This window comes from Leptodactylus fuscus, chromosome 5, assembly GCF_031893055.1.
Source record: "Leptodactylus fuscus isolate aLepFus1 chromosome 5, aLepFus1.hap2, whole genome shotgun sequence".
NCBI lineage: Eukaryota > Metazoa > Chordata > Amphibia > Anura > Leptodactylidae > Leptodactylus > Leptodactylus fuscus.
Genome location: NC_134269.1, coordinates 197,410,700 through 197,421,904, shown reverse-complemented (window position 1 = coordinate 197,421,904; position 11,205 = coordinate 197,410,700).

Below are 11,205 nucleotides of genomic sequence, written 5' to 3'. Positions count from 1 at the left end.
CAGAACTGTACACAGTATTCCAGGTGTGGTCTGACCAGGGAAGAGTACAGCGGAATAATGACCTCTGTTGCTCTAGATTCAATGCTTGTCTTAATACATCCCAGAATTTTATTAGCCTTTTTTGCAGCAGCACCGCACTGTTGGCTCATGTTGAATTTGTGATCTACTATTATGCCCAAGTCCTTTTCCCCTATGCTATCACTTAGTTCTATTCCTCCCATACTATATATGTTTTTTACATTTCTGTTACCCAGATGTAGAACTTTGCATTTGTCCCTGTTAAATACCATTTTGTTCGCCTCAGCCCATTGTTCCAGTGTGTCTAAGTCCTTTTGAATACACTCTCTCTCCTCTCTAGTGTTGGCTATTCCTCCTATCTTCGTATCATCTGCAAATTTTATGAGTTCCCCAATAATTCCATCGTCCAGATCATTTATAAAGATATTAAAAAGTACTGGGCCCAGAACAGAGCCCTGCGGCACCCCACTTTTGACTTTCTTCCAGTTCGATGTGTAGCCATTTAGTATTACTCGTTGTGCCCGATCATTAAGCCAGTTGTGAATCCACCTAACTGATTTTTTGTCAAAGCCATACTTAATCATTTTTTCAATAAGAAGGTTATGTGATACTTTATCAAATGCCTTACTGAAGTCAAGATATACTATGTCCACGGCATTCCCTTGGTCCAACCATTCAGTGATTTTGTTGTAGAAGGAAATCAGGTTAGTCTGACAAGATTTATTGGTCATAAAGCCGTGCTGGCTCTGGTTAATTAATGCCCTCCCATCCAGGTACCGAAGTAAATGTTCCTTGACAATTTGCTCAAAGATTTTTCCTGCTATCGAGGTCAGACTTACCGGCCTGTAATTTCCTGGATCGTCCCTTTTCCCCTTTTTGTAGATGGGGACAACATTTGCCCTTTTCCAATCTAAAGGGACCACTCCCGTTTCCCATGACTTACCGAAGATTATAGCAAGGGGTTCTGTTATTTCCTCTGCTATCTCTTTCAGGACTCTAGGGTGTAAATCATCTAGTCCTGGGGACTTGGTTTCCTGTAACTTGGCTAAGTGCTCTCTTACCAGACCTTCGCTTATAGTCAGCTTGGAGTCCTCCTTCCCCTCATCTCCATCACCATTAATGTCGATATTTCCATTAGTTTCTTGGGAGAAGACGGATACAAAATATGAATTTAGTAGCTCCACCTGCTGTTCCACCATGTTAACTGTTTCTCCTTTGTCATTCTTCAGGACTCCAATGGTCTCCTTCACTTTTCTTTTGCTTTTAACATATCCCCAAAATCCTTTTACCTTACTCTTTGCCTCTTTTGCAAGCTTCAATTCGTGTTCAGCCTTAGCTCCTTTAATGCTTGTCTTGCAGAGTCTGCAGACTGCTGTGTACTCTTCCTTAGGTATAGTTCCCATCTTCCACTTTTTGTATGTTTGCTTTTTCCTTTTTAGCAGGTTATGCAATTTTTTGGTCATCCATCCTGATATTTTTAGGTGCTTCCCATTTTTCTTCCTTCTAGGTATTGTTAGTTCCTGTGCTTTAATGATTTCCCTACGGAAGATTTCCCACCCTTCATGTGCATTTTTGTGCTTAAGAATTTTGCACCATGGAATTCTGCTAACTCTTGCCTTCAGGCTCTTGAAGTCTGCCCTGCTAAAGTCGAGCATTGAAGTCTGTGTCTTCTCAGGTCTTCTTCTTCTTGCAACCCCAAACTCAAATATAGCATGATCGCTGAATCCCAGTGTCCCTGCTACCCGTAGTCCCTCAACCATGTGCTCTTTGTTGGTTAGGATTAGGTCCAAAATGAATGACATACTGATAGGAAAAATGTACATTGTGAGTAGAGATGAGCGAACAGTAAAATGTTCGAGGTTCGATATTCGTTTCGAGTAGCCCCTCAATATTCGACTACTCGAATCGAATATCGAACCCTATTATAGTCTATGGGGGGGAAAATGCTCATTTCAGGGGTAGGTAACGTTCGATCAAATTATACTTACCAAGTCCACGAGTGAGGGTTGGGCTGGATCCTCCGAGCAGTCTTCTCCGTGCAGCATCCCCGCAGCATCTTCCGGCTCTGAATTCACTCTGCCAGGCATCGGGCCTGGGCAGAGCCAACTGCGCATGCCCGCACTACAAGCGGACATGCGCAGTCGGCTCTGCCCAGGCCCAATGCCTGGCAGAGTGAATTCAGAGCCGGAAGACGCCACGGGGAAGCTGCACGGAGAAAACTTCTAAAGGTAAGAGAAGAACCAGCATTGATTGGCCGACTGTATAGCATTCGGCCAATCAATGCTGGTTCTGCACCGAACTTTTCCATTCGAATAGCGAGTGGTACTCGATCGAGTACGAGTATTTCGAATACCGTAGTATTCGATCGAATACCTACTGAATCGAGTACTACTCACTCATCTCTAATTGTGAGCCCTATATGAGGCTCACAATCTACAGAAAAAAATTGCAGATTTATGTATTCATATTTTTAATCAGCAATTATACAAATCAAAAATATAAAAAATATAAAATCTGTGTCTCCCAAACCCCTACTAGGGCCATCGAGAGACTTTAGTAGGAGAGGATATGTACCTTTGTGGCCACAGAACAATAAAGCAATGCAGATATAATCATCTAATTATTAGAGATGAGCGAACAGTGTTCTATCGAACACATGTTCGATCGGATATCAGGGTGTTCGCCATGTTCGAATCGAATCGAACACCACGTGGTAAAGTGCGCCAAAATTCGATTCCCCTCCCACCTTCCCTGGCGCCTTTTTTGCACCAATAACAGCGCAGGGGAGGTGGGACAGGAACTACGACACTGGGGGCATTGAAAAAAATTGGAAAAAGTCATTGGCTGCCGAAATCAGGTGACCTCCATTTTAGACGAATAGTGGATTTCAAATCCGGGTCATATGAGAATGTGAACTTTGTGACTATGAGACAGGGATAGCTGTACAGGCAGGGATAGCTAGGGATAACCTTTATTTAGGGGGGAATGTTATTAAAAATAACTTTTTGGGGCTCTATCGGGTGTGTAATTGTGATTTTTGTGAGATAAACTTTTTCCCATAGGGATGCATTGGCCAGCGCTGATTGGCCGAATTCCGTACTCTGGCCAATCAGTGCTGGCCAATGCATTCTATTAGCTTGATGAAGCAGAGTGTGCACAAGGGTTCAAGCGCACCCTCGGCTCTGATGTAGCAGAGCCGAGGCTGCACAAGGGTTCAAGCGCACCCTCGGCTCTGATGTAGGAGAGCCGAGGGTGCACTTGAACCCTTGTGCACCCTCAGCTCTGCTACATCAGAGCCGAGGGTGCGCTTGAACCCTTGTGCACACTCTGCTTCATCAAGCTAATAGAATGCATTGGCCAGCGCTGATTGGCCAATGTATTCTATTAGCCTGATGAAGTAGAGCTGAATGTGTGTGCTAAGCACACACATTCAGCTCTACTTCATCGGGCTAATAGAATGCATTGGCCAGCGCTGATTGGCCAGAGTACGGAACTCGACCAATCAGCGCTGGCTCTGCTGGAGGAGGCGGAGTCTAAGATCGCTCCACACCAGTCTCCATTCAGGTCCGACCTTAGACTCCGCCTCCTCCGGCAGAGCCAGCGCTGATTGGCCGAAGGCTGGCCAATGCATTCCTATGCGAATGCAGAGACTTAGCAGTGCTGAGTCAGTTTTGCTCAACTACACATCTGATGCACACTCGGCACTGCTACATCAGATGTAGCAATCTGATGTAGCAGAGCCGAGGGTGCACTAGAACCCCTGTGCAAACTCAGTTCACGCTAATAGAATGCATTGGCCAGCGCTGATTGGCCAATGCATTCTATTAGCCCGATGAAGTAGAGCTGAATGTGTGTGCTAAGCACACACATTCAGCACTGCTTCATCACGCCAATACAATGCATTAGCCAGTGCTGATTGGCCAGAGTACGGAATTCGGCCAATCAGCGCTGGCTCTGCTGGAGGAGGCGGAGTCTAAGGTCGGACCTGAATGGAGACTGGTGTGGAGCGATCTTAGACTCCGCCTCCTCCAGCAGAGCCAGCGCTGATTGGTCGAGTTCCGTACTCTGGCCAATCAGCGCTGGCCAATGCATTCTATTAGCCCGATGAAGTAGAGCTGAATGTGTGTGCTTAGCACACACATTCAGCTCTACTTCATCAGGCTAATAGAATACATTGGCCAATCAGCGCTGGCCAATGCATTCTATTAGCTTGATGAAGCAGAGTGTGCACAAGGGTTCAAGTGCACCCTCGGCTCTCCTACATCAGAGCCGAGGGTGCGCTTGAACCCTTGTGCAGCCTCGGCTCTGCTACATCAGAGCCGAGGGTGCGCTTGAACCCTTGTGCACACTCTGCTTCATCAAGCTAATAGAATGCATTGGCCAGCACTGATTGGCCAGAGTACGGAATTCGGCCAATCAGCGCTGGCCAATGCATTCTATTAGCCCGATGAAGTAGAGCTGAATGTGTGTGCTAAGCACACACATTCAGCACTGCTTCATCACGCCAATACAATGCATTAGCCAGTGCTGATTGGCCAGAGTACGGAATTCGGCCAATCAGCGCTGGCTCTGCTGGAGGAGGCGGAGTCTAAGATCGCTCCACACCAGTCTCCATTCAGGTCCGACCTTAGACTCCGCCTCCTCCAGCAGAGCCAGCGCTGATTGGCCGAATTCCGTACTCTGGCCAATCAGCACTGGCTAATGCATTGTATTGGCTTGATGAAGCAGTGCTGAATGTGTGTGCTTAGCACACACATTCAGCTCTACTTCATCGGGCTAATAGAATGCATTGGCCAATCAGCGCTGGCCAATGCATTCTATTAGCGTGAACTGAGTTTGCACAGGGGTTCTAGTGCACCCTCGGCTCTGCTACATCAGATTGCTACATCTGATGTAGCAGTGCCGAGTGTGCATCAGATGTGTAGTTGAGCAAAACTGACTCAGCACTGCTAAGTCTGCATTCGCATAGGAATGCATTGGCCAGCCTTCGGCCAATCAGCGCTGGCTCTGCCGGAGGAGGCGGAGTCTAAGGTCGGACCTGAATGGAGACTGGTGTGGAGCTATCTTAGACTCCGCCTCCTCCAGCAGAGCCAGCGCTGATTGGTCGAGTTCCGTACTCTGGCCAATCAGCACTGGCCAATGCATTTCTATGGGGAAAAGTTAGCTTGCGAAAATCGCAAACTGACAGGGATTTCCATGAAATAAAGTGACTTTTATGCCCCCAGACATGCTTCCCCTGCTGTCCCAGTGTCATTCCAGGGTGTTGGTATCATTTCCTGGGGTGTCATAGTGGACTTGGTGACCCTCCAGACACGAATTTGGGTTTCCCCCTTAACGAGTTTATGTTCCCCATAGACTATAATGGGGTTCGAAACCCATTCGAACACTCGAACAGTGAGCGGCTGTTCGAATCGAATTTCGAACCTCGAACATTTTAGTGTTCGCTCATCTCTACTAATTATGGATATGCAAATTAGCCAACACGTGCATCATGGAAGTGCACTTGTAAATGCTTCCTCGGGAATCGGTGCCCAATTTCTCCTCTTCGACAATGGTTGACATTTTCTGCTTCACAGTTCTCTGTAGGCAACTCTGGTAAATCACGTCCTGCCTGAGATGAACTTACACAGTGATTTGCATATCCATAAAAATAATAATATCTGCATTGCTTATTCAGTCTGTGGCCACAAAGGTATATTTCTAAATTCTCTCCACAGCACTATTATTGGCTTGGGAGACATTTTATTGTAATGAGGACAACTTCATTTTACAAATTCGAGCTTAGACTACCTGAATTTAGTCAAACCGCTAACATCTTTCTAACACCTTTCTAGCACTTCTCTTAGCATTAGCTTTGTTGCTTTCACTTTTCATAATAGATATTTAAAGTGGTTTTCTCATGAGCATAACCATATTGAAGTGAAAAGACAATTAAAACCTAGACAATTAAAAGTTAAATATAAGTAATTAAATCCAGTCATGAATACCTTATGGTGGCCGAGTTATCTTCTTATGTACTGTACATGGTGCTTCTGTCTGATAACCTGGCCACAAAATCCTGGCTGGGTGGACAAGTACCAGATCAGAGAAAGTTCCTGCATTTGTAATAAAGTTTTAAGGCCCGTGCCATTAGCTGATACACTGGCCAATCAACGCTGGCCAATTCATTCCTATGAGAAAAAGTCAGCTCCCTCATAACAGCAAGCTGCCAGCTCTCCCAGCTAGCAAAGATGAGCCTGCGGCAAGTCAACGCTGGTTCTGCAGCAGGCTCATCCTTGCTAGTCAGGAGAGTTGGCAGCTTGCTGTTACGAGGGAGTTTACTTTTTCTCATAGGAATGAATTGACCAGTGTTGATTGGCCAGTGTACAGCTTTCGGCCAATCAACACTGGTTCTGCCAGAGGCTCGTCTGTGAGGAATCGGAGTCTAAGATCGTACCACAGCAGTCTCCATTGTGGTCCAAATTTAGACTCTGCCTCCTCACAGACGAGCCTCGGGCAGAACCAGCATTGATTGGCCGAATGCTGTACACTGGCCAATGCATTCCTATGAAAAAAAATCAACTCCCTCATAAATGCAAGCTGCCAGCACTCCCGACTAGCAAGGACCTACTCGCACATCTCTAGTCGTAACTACAAAACGTCGTTACCCGAGACCATCGTAACCTGAGGACTACCTGTATAGGGTAATATACTCAGACTCATTGTGAGAAGGTGACAGACAGAGTGCTGGAGTCCAGATAGATCAGCCCCAGGTTTCTGACATATGTGTGGTCCAGGGTGGATCTGGAGTAGGCCTCAGCCCAGGTGTAGATCCTTAGCTCATCACTGGGCCATAAAAGGCTGCAGCTCCTGCATTGCAGTGCAGTTTCATGGAGTGAAAGGAGGTGTATGGTTCTGTCCTGTAACCCTGAGTCCAGTGAGACTATATTGGGAAACATTTTCATGTTTTTATTAGCTTTTCCTCTGTGTTACAATAATTTTTGTGTAGGTGACACATAGTTTTGTGTCTACAAAATGTGGTGTTTTAGGTTTTTTTTCTCTTTTTTTTGTGTGTGTGTTATTTATTAACTTATAATGGAATAAAAAACTTGCTTGCTATTCATTACACCACCACCAGGTGTCCTGATGAAGACACCAGCTTGGGTGTCGAAACACGTTGTCATTTAACCAATAAAAGATTTTACGCTTTCAGCAGCACATTGCTATTACTGGAATTTTGTGTTTTCTGAGTCTGCATTTATTAATTTATTTCTACACATAAGTCCCCAACTAAAGTCATAATAGACCTTAGGGAGAATTTTTTTTTTTTTTTTGTATTTCCCTTGTAACCGGTGCTGATACATTAGCCCCAGTTACAGGAGGTATAGCTGGTCTAGGTACTCTAAAACCTAACAGATCTTGCACCTCCCATCCCCTCTCAGTTCACATGAGCAGCGGGAATTAGCATCATGGCATAACTCTACATACAGTATTCATTGAACCCTGTGTACACATTGGTAGTACAATATGTATTTACCTTTAATAAACCATCATTGCCTTCTCTCTGGGATATCTGGCTTTTGTTATGGAAATGAATTCACGACATGAAAATTTACTAAATATTTTATTATGATTATTACAATTCTTATAGCAAACATTGATAATAGAATAGTAACATTTCTCAGTATTAAATGCAAACAAAAAACCAAAACATCATTAAAGTTTTTAAGGCAAACTCATAACTCTACACCATACCGATGTCTTTATTATTGCTTCTCTAGATCTAGATTAGAACTAATGGGAAAAACTTAAAATCTGCACATACAGACTAAAGTTTAAGGGAAACTAAAGTAAAGCCTAAAGAATTACTGGTGGACCTCAGAGAGGAGACCAATGTAAGATCGCAACACACTGCTGGTTTGAACATAGAAATGGTAAAACTGTCTACTGGTTAATGATCCAGTGAGTTTCCTTTGTAGGAAAATGATAATATGCAAAGTATTACTATTAACTGGTGAAGTCCTCAAATGTTCCTGACGTCCGCACAGGGCAAAGCAGGACAGACAAGAGAAGTAGCATGAACACAAGTCTGTGGATCAGTTGCAATACATAAACAAGAGATTCTTGAACATTTTTCGGGGAGCACTAAGGCACCACAAGCTACCTTGATTTTTAGGAAGTGTAGAAGACCTAATCACTTTTCTATTCCTGAAATCGATGGTTGAGATATTAAGAACATTCAGGCAGTTATAACAATAAAAGTTCCTTTGATAGACTCTATTCTTAGCGGAACTGCATAGGCACTTACCCTGTCATAGGTCTGACCTACAACATGCATAATTAAAGGAGTTTTCCAGTTCTAAATTACTGATGACCAGATCAGGACCAATTATGATGGGAAGATGTTACCGCAATCCTGTCCCCTACCCTAAATAGAGTGGCTACATATAGACACACATAAGATAGTTAACATATCCATTAGCATAGTGTTATCTTATAGGAGGCAAATTAGGACACATCTGTACTCTTAGGTGTCAATATCCAATTGGTGGGGACCAGACACCAGAGATCTACTTTTTGGAGAGAATGCAGTTTTTAGACTACCACTACGGCCTGTTCCATTGATCTTATAATGTTGCTTTTTAATGACTTACCAATAGAGATGAGCGAGTAGTGTTCGATCGAGTAGGTATTCGATCGAATATATATTCGAAATACTCATACTCGATCGAACACTGCTAGCTGTTCGAAGTTTAAGGTTTGATGCAGAACCAGCGTTGATTGGCAGAATGTATAGCATTCTGCCAATCAACGTTCTTCTCTTATCTTTAGAAGTCTTCTCCTTGCAGCATCCCCGTGGCGTCTTCCGGCTGGAATTCACTCTGCATAGGCATCCGGCCTAGGCAGAGCCAACTGCGCATGCACGGCATGCCCGCGCATGCGCAGTCGGCTTTGCCTAGGCCCCAATGCCTAGGCAGAGTGAATTCCAGCCAAAAGACGCCGTGGGGGTGCTGCGCCGGGAGAAGACTTCAAGGAGAATCCAGCCCGACTGTCACTCATGGACTTAGTAAGTATAATTTTATCGAATTTTGCGTACCCCTGAAACAAGCATTTCCCCCATAGACTATAATGGGGTTCGAAATCCGTTCGAACAGTCGTACAGTGTGTGGTTGTTCGAATCGTATTTTGAACCTCGGACATTTTAGTGTTCGTTCATCTCTACTTACCAACAATAATTTACAAAACCTCCCATTTTTTAAGCAGTTGACAAATTGTATTAGTCCGCAGTATATGAATCCTAAAAAACAGCCCTGTTCAGTTTCAAGTGATTTTCACATTAGTTAGCACTAGATAAGAATGAATCAACTTATTAATCCTTTCCTGTGTTTAGTTTTAGTGTTGTTGCCATGTTTTGATGTAATGCAACATACAAGTAATATAATATTGACTTATAACAAAGTGCAACATTCTTAATTCATATGTTATTGAATACTTTAGATAGAAATGTAACTTTACCATCTTGAAATATAAAATTAAAAATACATTGATACAATTATTAATCCAACCTACCAATTGGTCAAGTGAGAGAAGATTAAATGATAAAATCATTTTGCAAAAAAGGTGTAAACACAGAAAATGTTTATCTTACTTCTACAAAAATATAAAATTTGTGTTCAGTAACCAAAAATCACTATATTTTTAACAGGACGGATATCATTCTTTAAATTTGCCAATTTAATTTGTTCATTGGCCTCTTTTTTTTCTTTCTTTCTTATAATTCTCTTAAAATGATGAGGTAAGGGATTATTAAAAAAAAAAAAAAAAGCATAATACATCACTGTAAGAAGGATTCAAGTTTTATGTCTCATTTCAGTGTAATATGGCTTATATACAGATATGACATTTAGTTTTCGACAGTCCAGCTGGTTCACCTTTTTTTGGGGGGATGTCCTCAGGGTAGAGGCCTTTTGAAGTGTATATTTATTGGCCCATTGAAGTGTTTATTTATCTTCCTTCGCCCATTGAAGTGCTTATCCACCTTTGGCACCAGACACCTCTGGGTCTATTGTGTTTAGCTAAAGGGAGTCAGCTCAAACCAGTTGGAGTGAGACCACTGTGTATATGTTTTTTATGGGTTAGGGTTAGGTCCAGATATTGCTGATTTTATTTTTCTGGGCAACAAGACGGTGGACGGGTCTCCCCACACTGCAATTTGAACAATTCCCTTCACTGGAGCTAAGTATAATAAATTTTTCATTTTTTTTTTTTCATTTAATTGTGTGAGTCTTTCATTTTACAGTAATTCCCTTCTGTAATTCATATACTTTCTGTTATTTAATAATTACTGTCATGATACAGTTCCAGTTATAATGTGAATTCACATTATAACTAGAACTTTTTTTTTTTATACCATTGTTTTTCACAGCAGATTTGACCTTGTGATTTGGCATAACTCAGTGTTTAATTTTTTGTTATCTATGACTCACATATGGATTGACATGCTCTATGCATATTACTTTGATAGATGTCTACCCAGTATCCACCGGATGGTGCATAAAGGCTATCTAGGATTATTTATACAATAAAAATGCCCCATATAATGAGGCAAACCTTTGTTTCTAACATGGATTATTTTATTGCATGTGATGAATACCTTCCAGTTGGAACTTTGTTCCTTTTTCCCTATAAAGTCAATAAATACCAGTAAGGGCTTGAGAGGCTGCGTATAGATCATATTGTTCTCTTATATTTAACAATCAATGGATAGTTTTTCTTGGGGTGAAATATAGGATCATTCCCTAGGTGCCCACAAATATGCATATTGGAGAACTAGATAGACATGGTAGTCAATCCAGATGCTCTACCCATTTGCCATTTTATATGGTAGCCCTAAAAATCGGTCGCCCATTTTGTAAACCTTTAGGCCTGGTTCACATCTGCGTTCGGTATTCCGTTCGGGGAATCCGCATGGAGCCCCCCCCACACACACACACACACAGATTACCTAACTAGAGATGAGTGAACAGCGTTCGATCGAGTACATGTTCGATCAGATATCAGGCTGTTCGAGATGTTTGATTCGAGTCAAACACCAGGTGGCAAACTCACAAAAAAATTCCATTCCGCTCCCACCTTCCCTGGTGCTTTTTTTGCACCAATAACTGTGCAGGGAGACAGGGATAGATGTACTGGCAGGGTTAGCTAGGG